Genomic DNA, 14,762 nt, shown 5'->3' on the forward strand with positions numbered 1-14,762 from the left:
TTCATGTATGAATAATATAATGTATGTGTATATTAGCTGACATTGCAAATCTAGCATCAGAAACATCCTGTCTATCCTAAAAAATTCAATGTTTTCCACAGTATATTGTATGATCCATACCATAGGCTGTTATTGCCAACACTGAGATCATCCTCTATGCGTACCTTTAGTACCTTTATTTTTTAACCACTAGCCTACCGCCCGCCGTCAAATGATGGCGGGACGATAAGCCTCTCATTCTGGGAGGACGTCATATGACGTCTTCGCCTTCCCGAGCCACTAGGGAGCACCCGCCGCGTCACTGGGAACCTGCGATTGCCCAGTAACTAAGCAGAACCGTGGATCTCTGTGTGTAAACACAGAGATCCACGTCCTGTCAGGGAGAGGAGACCGGTGGTGTGTTCCTTGTACATAGGGACACTGATTGGTCACCTCCCCCAGTCAGTCCCCTCCCCCTACAGTTAGAATCACTCACTAGGGTACACATTTAACCCCTTGATCGCCCCCTAGTGTTAACCCCTTCCCTGCCAGTCACATTTACACAGTAAACAGTGCATTTTTATAGCACTGTTCGCTGTATAAATGTGAATGGTCCCAAAATAGTGTCAAAAGTGTCTGATGTGTCCGCTACAATATTGCAATCATGATAAAAATTACTGATCACCGCCATTACTAGTAAAAAAAAAAAAATGCTATAAATCTATCCCATATTTTGTAGCCGCTATAACTTTTGCGCAAACCAATCAATATATGCTCATTATGATTTTTTTACCAAAAATATGTAGAAGAATACATATCGGCCAAAACTAAGGAAAACATTTGTTTTTTTTATATATTTTTGGGGATATTTATTATAGCAAAAAGTTAAAAATATTGCTTTTTTTTCAAAATTGTCTCTCTTCTTTTGTTTAATAGCGCAAAAAATAAAACCTGCAGAGGTGATCAAATACAACCAAAAGAAAGCTCTATTTGTAGGAAAAAAATTATTTAAATTTCATTTGAGTATAGTGTTGCATGACCACGCAATTGTCATTCAAAGTGTGACAGCGTTGAAAGCTGAAAAATGGCTTGGGCAGGAAGGGGGTGAAAGTGCCCAGTATTGAGGTGCTTAACCACTTCCCGACCTCCTCATGTACATATACGTCAGCAGAATGGCACGGACAGGCACACCAACGTACCTGTACGTCCTCTGCTAGACGTGGGTGGGGGGTCCGATCGGGACCCCCCCCGGTACATGCGGAGGTCGGGTCTGCTCGGGGAGCGATCCGGGACGACGGCGCGGCTGTTTATAGCCGCTCCGTCGCGATCGCTCCCCGGAGCTGAAGAACGGGGAGAGCCGTGTGTAAACGCGGCTTCCCCGTGCTTCACTGTGTCGGCGCATCGATCGATGGGGATAGGGAAGACACGATCGATGACGTCATTCCTACAGCCACACCCCCCTACACTAGTAAACACACACAAAGTAAACCCTAACTCCCCTGTGGTTAACTCCCAAACTGTTACTGTCATTTTCACAATAAACAATGCAATTTAAATGCATTTTTTGCTGTGAAAATGACAATTGTCCCAAAAATGTGTCAAAATTGTCCGAAGTGTCCGCCATAATGTCGCAGTCACAAAAAAAATCGCTGATCGCCGCCATTAGTAGTAAAAAAAATAAAAAAAATAAAAATGCAAAAAAACTATCCCCTATTTTGTAAACGCTATAAATTTTGCGCAAACCAACCGATAAACGATTATTGCGATTTTTTTTACCAAAAATAGGTAGAAGAATACGTATCGGCCTAAACTGAGGAAAAATAAATTTTTATATATGTTTTTGGGGGATATTTATTATAGCAAAAAGTAAAAAATATTGCATTTTTTTCAAAATTGTCGCTATATTTTTATTTATAGCGCAAAAAATAAAAACCGCATAGGTGATCAAATACCACCAAAAGAAAGCTCTATTTGTGGGGAAAAAAGGACGCCAATTTTGTTTGGGAGCCACATCGCGCAATTGTCTGTTAAAGCGACGCAGTCCCGAACTGTAAAAACCCCTTGGGTCTTTAGGCAGCAATATGGTCCGGGGCTTAGGTGGTTAAGGAAAACTTTGAACAACACAAATTGAAATTTGTGGAAATAGAAATGCATGAGCTGACACTTTTAATCTCCTTCTGAAAATGTTAGTACCTGGCTGTCATACTGACCCTTTGATTCACTGACCCAGCACAAGTATGCGGATCAGAAGTTCATCTGACCTAATTTTCTGAACGTGTGTTCTGGGTCAGTGACTGAAAAAGCATTGAAGTCAGAAACAGACAGACAGCTAGCATTTTCAGAGGGAGGACAGCATTGGTGGCCATGTATTTCTTCATGATAGGTTTCCTATAATAAAAGACAGGCATTTATAAACAAAGAAATATCTTTTTAATTTGAGCCAAACACACTAGGGACAGAAAAAAATGCCAGAACATCTGGTAAAAAAAGCTGCAGAGAAAAATGCCCATTGCGATTTCTTGAAATAAAGTCAGTTTTAGAGCAAAACCTAATGTCAAATGTCCTGAACTTACAAATAGGCCATAAGGTGATCTAGAAAAAAAATTTCGTTCCCACACTTCGGCACTAACTGGAGGTTATATTAAAAGTTCTCCACAAAATATCCATTTTTTTTTGTCATAGATGTACCGGTAATTGTGAACCAAAGAAAGAGAAAATCTTATGGTGCTGGTTTTGCTTGTAACTTTATTTCTTATCATTTTAGAAACATAAAATATCTCTCAAACTGACACTTAGACATGTGCGTAACATTTGAGACAGGTATTGGTACCTTAGTAAAGTCAGGAGTGAATGTAGACCATTAAATATGACAAAGTTGTAGAAAATATGCTTTAACTTCGCAGATTGGCACCAAGCAAAATTAAACAAACACACATTGTAAATGTATCAAAATTGAGATATTTTATTCATAAGAATTTTCAGTAGGCACTGTGTAATCAAAGAAAGTTAAAAAAGCAGCACACCTTGCCACAAGTTGGCTGAAATGACTCAAAAATGCAATCCATCCCCCTTAATGCCAAAAATGTACAATTCTACAAGGAATTCATTACAGCCCAAAAATCACCCTAAAATATGAAACACTCATCAGTCTCATCACTGTCATCAGAGCTATCATCCGATGTAGCTCTTTCCTCTTTTTCTTGGGAAACATTTGCACAGACATAAATCAGTATAAGACAGTCTTGCAGACAAACAGGGACATCTCCAGTCTCACATTTGCCTTGCTTGCAACTGCAGTGGACTACCTGCAACACACTTTCAGGCCTCGTACACACGACCGAGTTTCTCGGCAAAAACCAGCAAGAAACTTGCTGGGATTTTTTTTTTGCAGAGGAAACCGGTCGTGTGTACATTTTTCGACGAGGAAACTGTCGAGGATCCCGTCGAGCCAAAAAGAGAGCATGTCTTCTTTTTCCTCAACGGGAATGGAGAAACTTGCCTTTTCGAGTTCCTCGACAGCCTAACAAGGAACTCGACGAGGAAAACGATGTGTTTAGCCCGTCGAGTTCCTCGGTCGTGTGTACGAGGCTTCAGGGGCATTCTTGTTAACTTTCCATTCTCGTGGTGCCATCTATTGCCAATGGATGATGGGCCACACATTATACCTTTCAGAGAATGTCTCATTATGGCTGTTTGGTAGTTGCTCTTTTACAGTGTTGGTAAAGGGCATCACTTGTCGGAGGCATTTAATAGTTCTGACAAAGCTGGCGATGCCATGCAGAATGCTTTGTATCTTGCATCGTTCACATTTTTCGCAGATGACTGGCAATACAGGTGGCACACTTATTTGAGAAGTAGTTCAAAGGTAGACTGGCCCAGGTTAAAACTGTTACCCAGATTTGTAAATGCAGTCAGGTATTTCTCTTTCAACAGAAAATGCCTTTTTATCTTTGCCATCAAATTCGCTTGAAGAGTCACAGCCTGAGAAGGTATGGATCTCAATAAGTGCCAAACACACACTGGTGTCAAGTTTGATAAGGGTTTGATAAATGCCTGGCTCTCAGTGGCTTAATTTCTACTAACAGTGTAAAAGTGGGTCATTGACCCTCTCACTGGCATCCAGAAGATAGCCACAGTCTCCTATGGTGGTAGGTGCCCTCTCAGTCTTGTCTTGATGAAGCTGTCATACAACAGGCTGAAGTGGAGAGTGATATGAGGGCTGACAGTGCTCTAGAACCTCCAGCACCTCCGCTCCCAACCTTGGGCTCTCGTCTCGCTGGCTTGGCCTCCTGCTCACTGACAAATGCTCTGGCAGCTGTGCACTCATGGACTCCAGCGGCTCCAAAAGAGGCTTTCTCAGACAATCTGATTAAAAACTTCCTCCTGGCTCCTCCTGCTTCTCAGAGTCTATTGGAACCCGTAGTTCAAATATTCAGTCTCTCCATTTAATGGCTACTGTCTTGGACTACATCTCTCAGGATTCCAGGTGCTCTGCAATATTGTGTCTGCAAGTGCAGTTGCTACTGAGCTTAGTAAATTTATTAAGGCTTTCCTTTACAAAGAATACCCAATCATGTGCAAGGAAAATAAATAAAAACTGCATTTTTGCTGAACATGACTGGATAATGGAAGTCAGCAGAGCTTCTGCTCATTTATTAAGCTCTGGAGCAACTGGTCTTGCAAAGTGCAACATTCTATTTGCCTTTAGTAAATCAACCCCAATGTGTCTTCTCCATGTGCTCATAGCCCAACAACTGGCTACATATATTAGAAAAATATGCCTTCAAATTCTGCTCTTTGTCTGCGGATAAATATCACAAGGATCTTTATCTTCAGTCCGGTGACGGGGTATCAATGTAAAGGATTGATGACAGTACACAGAGACTCTATTCAAGATAATCTATGGTGATCACACACTGGTAAGACTTCCATAGTTTGTTATGGTGTACAAATAGGAAGCTATAATCTCTACATGACTTTTTGTGTGACATATCTAGTAAATAATCATGTTTTATGCTGCAGTATTTGGTAACAGTAGGTCAATAAAATAAAGTGTTATGCATAGCTCCCAACTGTCCCTGATTTGGAGCAATGTCCCTCTGTCCCTCATTCCTCCTCATTTGTCCCTCATTTTGGTCTGATCTATATAGATGTATAAAAAATGCACTTTCTATCAAAAAATATTTTTCAGTGCTAAACCTTTCATCCAAATTCTAAATGGCTGCATTTGTAAATTACAAAAGCCAATATGAAGGAATAGTAGTGGTAAAAAAAAGCATTTGTAGGTTTAAGCAATCTTACAATGTACAGTTCTCTTTTAAGTGGGCGTGGAAAGGGGTGTGTCCTATGCCTGACTGCTTTTGCTCATAGGTGTCCCTCATTTTCATCTAAAAAAGTTGGGAGGTATGGTTATGTAACATGTGATATGCATAAAAGAAGCCGTGTTCTCCATATTCAACAGTGGTTGACAAGTTTGTTGTCACTTTTCAGTTCATGGAAATAAACACATTACATATTAGAACTTCTGTTTTCCTTGATCGCGGTAAATTGCCGCTGATAGCGGCTGTTTACCACATGATCGCTCCGTCAAATGATGGTTCCTCCCTCTCCTCTCTGTACCGATCGGTACAGTGTGAGAGGAGAGGGGGGGGGAGCGGGTGGCAGCAGCAGCTGCTGTGGGCTGGATCTGTGACAATTGCAGTCACAGATCCAGCCATCCATCCCTCCCTGCGCAATACTCTGTAATACCCCCCATACAGTGAAATACCCCCCATACAGTGAAATACCCCCCACTATTCTGCAATACCCCCCACTATTCTGCAATACCCCCCACTATTCTGCAATACCCCCCACTATTCTGCAATACCCCCCACTATTCTGCAATACCCCCCACTATTCTGCAATACCCCCCACTATTCTGCAATACCCCCCACTATTCTGCAATACCCCCCACTATTCTGCAATACCCCCCAGACTCTGCAATACCCCCCAGACTCTGCAATACCCCCCAGACTCTGCAATACCCCCCAGACTCTGCAATACCCCCCAGACTCTGCAATACCCCCCAGACTCTGCAATACCCCCCAGACTCCGCAATACCCCCCATACTCTGCAATACCCTCAATACTTCACAATACCCCAATACTCCACAATACCTCAATACTCCAATACCTTGCAATACGTCGCCTATGGGGATTTTTAAGTAGCGCAGTTTGGCGCAATTCCACGAGCGTGTGCAATTTTGAAGGGTGACATGTTAGGTATCTATTTACTCAGCGTATCTTCATCTTTCATAGTATGCAAAAACATTGGGCTAACTTTACTGTTTTTTTTTTTTTAGCACAAAACTGTTTTTTTTTTTAAAAACACACGTTCAAAAAATTGCTGCGAAAATACCGTGCAAGATAAAAAGTTGCAACAACCGCCATTGTATTCTCTAGGGTCTTTGAAAAAAAAAAGCATATATAATGTTTTGGGTTTCTATGTAATTTTTTAGCAAATAAATGATGATTTTTACATGTAGGAGAGAAATGTCAGAATTGGCCTGGGTGTTCCAGAACACCTGATGGTGCTCCCTGCATGTTGGGCCTCTGTATGTGGCCACGCTGTGTAAAAGTCTCACACATGTGGTATCGCCATACTCGGGAGGAATAGCAGAATGTGTTTTGGGGTGTAATTTGTGGTATGCATATGCTGTGTGTGAGAAATAACCTGCTAATATGACAGAAACTAGAATTTTTTTTTTTTTTTTACAGAATTTTCAGTCTTTTTTCTTTTATAGCGCAAAAAATAAAAACCGCAGAGGTGATCAAATACCACCAAAAGAAAGCTCTATTTGTGTGAAAAAAAGGACAAAAATTTCAGATGGGTACAATGTTGTATGACTGAGTAATTGTCATTCAAATTGTGAGAGCACCGAAAGCTGAAAATGTATCTGGTTAGGAAGGGGGTTTAAGTGCCCAGTGGTCAAGAGGTTAAAAGCATCATGGGCCCCTGGGCAAAGTAATGCTCTGGGGCCCCTACAATGGAGACAGTGCAGGTAAATAGACACCAAGTAGGTAGGAGGCAGACAAGTGGAGCTTCCCCTTTTGGGTGGATCTCCGCATTAACTACATTAACTATCATTCTGTACAGCAGAGAAACAGTGGGAAAATACTACATACATAAAGTAACAAAGCTGTCCTGTGCATATAATATATCTGCTAGATTGATGCCTCACCAACACTATGACCCCTCTACACACCAGATATCCCCCCAGCATGGGCTCAAGGACCAGCTGCTTTGAGGAAAGTGCAGGGGCAGGAAAGACAGCCCTGGTCAGGACATTATTATTATTATACAGAGTTTGCGCAGCGCTTTACTATTAATAATGTCCTGATTAGTGTTGAGCAGAATACGCCATATTCGATTTCGCGATATATCACGAATATATAGCCGAATATTCGAGAAATATTCGCTAAATTCGAATATTCGTGATATTTTATCGAAATGAAATTTTTGCGAAATTTCGCTATTGCGAATGCGAAAATAATTGCGAAAATTCGACAACAGCTGAAGGAGCACTCTGATTGGCTCAGAATATTCGTGATATTGTATCGAAATTTCGCAAAATGCGAATGCGATATTGATGGCGAAATTTCGGAAGGAGCACTCTGATTGGCTCAGAATATTCGTGATATTTTACAATACAAAATAATTGCGAATATTCGGCAAATGCGGAAGGAGCACTCTGATTGGCTCAGAATATTCTTGATATTTTACAATACAAAATAATTGCGAATATTCGGCAAATGCGGAAGGAGCACTCTGATTGGCTCAGAATATTCTTGATATTTTACAATACAAAATAATTGCGAATATTCGGCAAATGCGGAAGGAGCACTCTGATTGGCTCAGAATATTCGTGATATTTTACAATACAAAATAAAAAGTGTTTTGCATTGGTGGTGATTCTTTACTCTATCCATCTGTCACAGCCGTTTGTCAATCAAACACCTTGAAGATTGAACACGTTCATGCTGCATGCTTTGGACTTTTTTTCACTTCACATATCAGACATTTTTATGAAAGATTATTTTTCTATTATTGGGACTATATTTCTTTATATATTTGTTTCACTGTGTATTTCACAAGTTATTTGCGCTTGCTTATTTTATAATTTGCCCACATGTCTTGTCACTAGACATATTTTTTATTCTTGTAGAGCGACTCCATTTTCTGTCTTGTATTAATTTATGTTGTATAACATTTTTGAGTTGCTGCTGTATTCTCCCCTTTTTTAAGGTATGCGCAATTTTTTCCTTCTTACAAAAAAAAAATAATATCAAACATACAAATATTCATAACAGAAACATACACAAAGCCCCCCCCTTTTGCATCAGAGACAATCAGAGTTCTCCTACCACAGTTATCGAAAATTCGCAATCATTTTCGCATTAGCGAAATTTCGCAATTTTTTTTTTTTATATTCGGCAACATAAAAGGATCGCCTCAGCTTAGCTACTCGGCCCAGGGTCTCTAATCATACCAGCAATGCTTTTAGACGTCGATAGGATGTGATCTGTTTTAAAAATCAAATTGAAAAAATGCGAATATTCGGAATAGCGAATATTCACCGCAAAATTCGAAATATATCGCGAATACTCGAATATGCCATATTCGAGCCGAATATTCGCAATACGAATATTCGTGAGCAACACTAGTCCTGATCAGGATTTAAACATTATCTGCATGAAGCTTGCAAGTTCTCCCATGCCTGCAAGGGTTTCTTTTGGGTACTCAGGTTTTCTCCCACACATGCTAGTAGGTTAACTGGCTCATTTCTAAATTGGCCCTAGTATGTGTGTGTGTGAATGTGAGTTAGAAACCTTAGACTGTAAGCTTCTTGAAGGAAAGGAACTGATATGAATGGAGAGCACTGTGTAAGTGAGGGCACTATATACAGTAAATATCTGTAAAAAAAATATAACGGACAGAGCAATATTCTGCTTCGAAAAAAAGTGTGACATTGAGAAACGATTTCCAGAATCACAAGCTGCAAGGTGCATTCAGGGGAATAAGAGTACAAAGTAAACAAGGATCTTAGGCCTCCTTGTAGGAAGATCTGCTAATTGTGGACATGTTAACATCTCTGTGCTCTAGTGCCCTCATTCCAGGAAGCATCTGGCAGGAAGCAGCGCCTTTCCATGCTCATTAATTTTGTCATGCAAGGCTTCAAACTTTATCACCATCTTATAAAGCTCGCTGAGCAAGAAACAGCATAACATGTGCTTGCATTTTTGATCCGTCTTTCTGATTTTCTTCCCTTTGTTCCTTTATTATAGTAACCGTTAACACAGAATAAAAGGATAAAAAGGAACCCTGATTTACTGGTCTCATTAGAAGGAAAAGTCTGATTTATAAATGCCCTAAGTGTGTCTACAAACGCTTTATCATATAATCTGACTACACACAAAGAATTGCTATAACATTCCCACAGACGGAACGCTTACATTCAGCTGTGTCTGAGAAGCAATGACATCATGCTGAGCATGTGACCCAACAAATCTAAAATATAGCTTTTAGTTCTCCAGACAGTCCTGTGAGAACATCCGGCCTCGGGATGAACCAGACTGTCCATCGCACTTACAGCATGAAAACTGTGTACAGTATTCTTCATCCTTCTGTTAAACAGGAAATAAAAGGTTCTGTCAGTTGACATGACAGCTGTAATAACTGCTGCTATAATATAAAGACCAGATGCCGGCTTAAGTGATAGCTAACCCTAATGTAAATTATCATGGACTTTTAAGTAATGTATAGAACTGTGGTATTTAAAGGCGATGTGGAGTGTTTTATTCCATATGTTCCTTTATTATATTCAGTACAAAAAAAAAGGACAAAAAAAAACTGCTGTTCATTTTTTTTGGACAAGTAAACGTTAAATATAGTATGTCAATATTTCATCATTACTTTTCCAGCTAGAAGGTGGAGCTGTAGGCTTTTCACATCTACCAGACTGGCCTGAGTTGCCAAAACTGCTAAAAAGGTCTGTTGTTAACAGACCTCAGTATCTTAAGCTAAAATGTACTTTACTATTTAACTGTATGAATGTGTGTTAGGGACCTTAGGTTGTAAGCTCCTTGAGGGTAGGGACTAATGTGAATGTATTGTAGAAGGAAGACAGATGCGCCAATCTAAGTGCAGTAAGCAAAGGGTTTATTAAGTAATATGTCACAAACAGGTCAAATGGCTACTCACAAACATGAGTGGTAACACAGGCAAGTTGATAATGAAGCAGGCCTGGTGTCACTGTAGGTCATCAGCGGTTCCTAGGTCCCATTCCGCCTTCCTCAGCAACCAATGCGCTGGATGTAATGAGACTCCAATATCTCGGGAGCCCCGGGGAGCCACGGGGGAGCAGGGAGCTAGATGAGCCGCTCAGAGCGGCGTGCATTCCAGCGTGGAGCGCAGCGTGCGGCCGTCGCACCGGAAGTGACGTGGGGAGCCGGGCAAGCCAATGGGATGACACGTTTCACAGCCTCCACTGTTTCATCAGATCCATCTACTGATGTGAATGTACAGTGCATATGTAAAGCGTTGCGTAAATTGACGGCGCTATATAAGTACCTGAAATAAATAAATTATAAAAATAAATAAACTGTGAGATAATATAGCTATACAGGTTATAGTGAAAAGCAATACAAAAGCCCTCACTCGAATCAGTGTGTTGCTGTACAACGATATAACTGTGCAAATAACGCAGCATTCAAAATCATTATAATATTATGTAGTTAAAATTGATCCAATTATTACTCCAATTAACTGTTTACAAATAAAGTGCTAAGTGCAAAATAAAGATTCATTCTCCAAACGTTAACATAATGTTCAGCGTTTACTATAATTAACCACATTCTTTTGTCTTATCGCCAATTTCTCTTGCAGTGGTTATGCAACAAATGAATAGTGACTATAATTTAGATAATCCAAAAAAAACATAATCCTCTCCATCAAATTTATGCAACTAGTCCTTAAAGCAGAACTTCACAGAAAAGGGGAAATTCCCCCCTCCTCCGCAACAAATGTATGATTTTAAGAGATACCTGCTCCCACTAGCAGTCAGATCGCTGCGGCAATCTGAGTGGAAGTTCAGTCCTCCCAATCTTCCCCTGCAGTCTCTTGGGACACATCACAGGTCCCAGGAGACTGATGGATCATTCACGGGGCATAGTTTCTCCTACATTCCACCAAATTTGTGGACCTACAATGAGCATCATCATATAAAGACACGTCACTGTATACTATTGATCAGGGTTCAAGTCCTGGGAAAAAAAGTGTGGGAACTCCCACCCAAAATCCACTCCCCTACCAAAAAAAAAAAAATGATACGCTCATATGCATAATTACTAAACCGCATGTTCTTTCTAAATCCTGCAATAACCTCCGCAATGTCTCCTGGGAACAATGACAAAAGCTCCCAGGAGACATTGCGGCATCGAAGAAATGACGGAATACCCGCACACTACCCGATGAATCCATATACAGGAAGCGGCCATTAACATAAAGGATTACTAAGGTTCGCCTGCCCCTGACAGTGACTCGAGCTGGGCATCGCCGCTTAGTGAAGGATTGGCACGGGCAGCTCGACTGCTCTCAGCTGCTCTAGTCCTGCAAAGGGAACTGCGTTCCTGCTGTGAAAAAAGTGCAGGAACTCCGTTCCCACGCGTTCCTGCAGGACTTGAGCCCTGCTATTGATTTGTTTTATCATTGCGAAGAAGTCAGTTGATTTTTGCAAAACATCATGGTTTCATGCAAATTGCTAAACATAATTTTTATTACTATTACATTACAAACTGTTTTGTGTAGTAAATATACATGGTATATTTATTAGTTCATAATGAAACTTGCCTATAAAAATATTTTTTTTTTTTATTAAGCAAGCCATTGTGCATGTAGTGCTCTTAAGAAACTGTAATATTATCTGTCATATTGCAAGACACTGTAGAACAAACCTATCAAAGGGTTTGTGCCGCTGTATAATAATCATTGATGCTTAGTAATATAATATTCGGTGCATTAAAATGTTCTCACAATAAGGCAGGACAGTACCAGGAAGTAGATAAAGAATCAAATCTCACACAAAAAATACTGGTAATTTGAGACAGAACACTTTAAGGCAAAGAAAATAACCCACACAAATTCATGTTTCTTTTAAGACTGAATGTGGGATGGAATCAAAACATCCAACTTTTTTTTTTCTAAGTATCACTAAAGTCTAACAGCTGTGCTGACTACTCAACCAAAGACAGGCGATTGCATAGCTGCTCATTTTCTTTTCTTTTTTTTCATGGTAAGTTTTAACTTACAAATGCTAACTAATTGCCAAAATCCTCCTTCAGCTCCACAAGCAAAGGATCTGCATAACAATGTTCTAGGTGCAGTTGTCGTCAGCCATGTTTACGTAACCCATGCTGAACTCACCAGCCCAGCAAATGGCAATGACAATAATAAAAAAGAGATTTATTTTCTGCTATTATTGACAAGTTTATTTAAAAAAAATTCATGGCGTAGCTTGAAGCGTGTGGGCACCAATGCAAAAGTTGACCTGGGGCCCGCTCCCACTACCACCTGCCGCTTCGATTGCATGCCAAGATACTCCAAGTGGCTAAAGAGTTATTTCAGATCTTTATTATTTACGTATCAAGAGGGCAATTCAAAACAAATGGAGAGTTAAAGTGGAGGTTCACCCTAAAAACAAGTATTTACCATTAAATCCAGCATACTGCCGACGTGTACAGTATGCTGGTTTTTTTTCCGCTTTACATACCGTAGTATATGTATTTCTTCCCCCGGCTTCCGGGTAGTGAATCCCGCGGGACTGGGCGTTCCTATTCGAGACTAAGTGATTGACTGATGACAAAAGCTTGCCCCCCGGCGCAAAAGGAGCGTCACCAGTTTCCGAAAAAAGCCGAACATCGGTGCGCAGGCGCCGTATAGCACCGACTCGCAGTTTGGCTTCTTTCGGCAACTCGTGATGCGCATTATGCGCCGTGGAAAGCTTTTGTCATCACGTCAATCACTTAGTCTCGAATAGGAACGCCCAGTCCTGTGGGATTCACTACCCGGAAGCCGGGGGAAGAAATACATATACTACGGTATGTAAAGCGGAAAAAAAAAACAGCATACTGTACATGTCGGCAGTATGCTGGATTTAATTGCAAATACTCGTTTTTAGGGTGAATCTCCACATTAAGTCAAAATGTGGACAGTTTCTCCAAAATATTTTAAAAATCTGGGAACACCTGAGGTGCAGAGTCTAATGCCCCATACACACAGGCGGAATTTCCACCAGCAAAAGTCTGATGTGAGCTTTTCATCGGAAATTTCGACCGTGTGTATGCTCAATCAGGCTTTTGCCGTCGAAATTTCCGCCAGCAAAAGTTTGAGAGCAGGTTCTCAGTTTGTCTGTATGGAATTCCTAAGGGAAAAAAAAACACGCATGCTCAGAAACAATTCGACACATGCTCGGAAGCATTGAACTTCTTTTTCTCGTCTAGTCGTAGTGTTGTTCTTAACGCTCGAAAGTTCAGAGAACTTTTGTGTGACCATGTGTATGCAAGCCAAGCTTGAGCGGAATTCCGTCGGAAAAACCATCCAACTTTTTTCCAAAGGAAATTCCACTCATGTGTACAGGGCATAAGTACTAACTGGTGTTCACCAGCGCTCCTGATGGTGAAGATAGATTTTGCTGCATGCTAGTACCAGGTTGCAGTCTTCAGGATTGTCCCACCAGGAGGTGAGCAAACTGGGTTACAGTAGCGGATAAGCAGGTAAGGATCAAACATAAGGTTCCATGCACACTGGACTTAAAAAACGTTGATTCTACAGGCGTTTGATGTTTTTTTCTCCTGCCTCTAGAAGCACTTCTATTGTGCTCTATGTGTCTCTGCACATTATTGACTACTACAGGCGTTTTCTGTCAGGGACGTTCAGAGGCAGGAAAAAAAACCTTCTCTATCGTGTTTTCTGGAGAATATGATTAAACCTTTTTGTTTTTGCAATTAAACAAATTGATAGGGGGTGTACCATCGTCCTAGTATTGTGAAATAAATTGAGGGGTCTCAAGGATTCCCCAATGAACCCTGGGACTCCAGTGAATAAATGTGGGCAGGGAGGACTATACCGGTACTTGATAATTAGCTTCAAAAGCCTGAGTAGTTCATGTTTAAGAAAATGTTTATTCACATATACACATTGAAGACAAAAATAAAATTACATCACATTAAAACATTACAAGTATACAAACTTGACCACAATCAGGTCACCGGTTGTGCAATCCCCATTTAACAGACGGGGTAAAATATCGGTGAGAGAATTGAAATCATGAGACCAATAGTCTCGAGTCTCCACTAGTTTCGCTTTCGCTTCGTCAGGAGACGGTCTAAAAACATAACATAAAACAAACATCAGGCATTAAAAACAACACAATTGTTATTCATAATGGGGGTCTTTTGTGTAGAAAGACTACCCGAAAAGTATTGTAATACGTAAGGGGAATTTTTTGTCAAATCATGTTTTTGATAATAAAACGGTAACTAATGAGTTGATTACGTGAGTAAATCTAATAGAAAAAGGAGCTCTGAAAGGTACAGAGTGTCACGTGCAGTGATGTGAGTCCCAAAGGATGGGAGGGGGGAAAAAAAGGGGGGGGGAGGAAAGGGGAAAGGAGGGAGGGGGAGGGGGAAGGGGGGAGAGGAGGGAAAGAAAAGGGGAAAAAAAAAAGGGGGGAAGAGAGAGAACGGGGA

The sequence above is a fragment of the Rana temporaria genome, chromosome 1 (assembly GCF_905171775.1).
Source record: "Rana temporaria chromosome 1, aRanTem1.1, whole genome shotgun sequence".
NCBI lineage: Eukaryota > Metazoa > Chordata > Amphibia > Anura > Ranidae > Rana > Rana temporaria.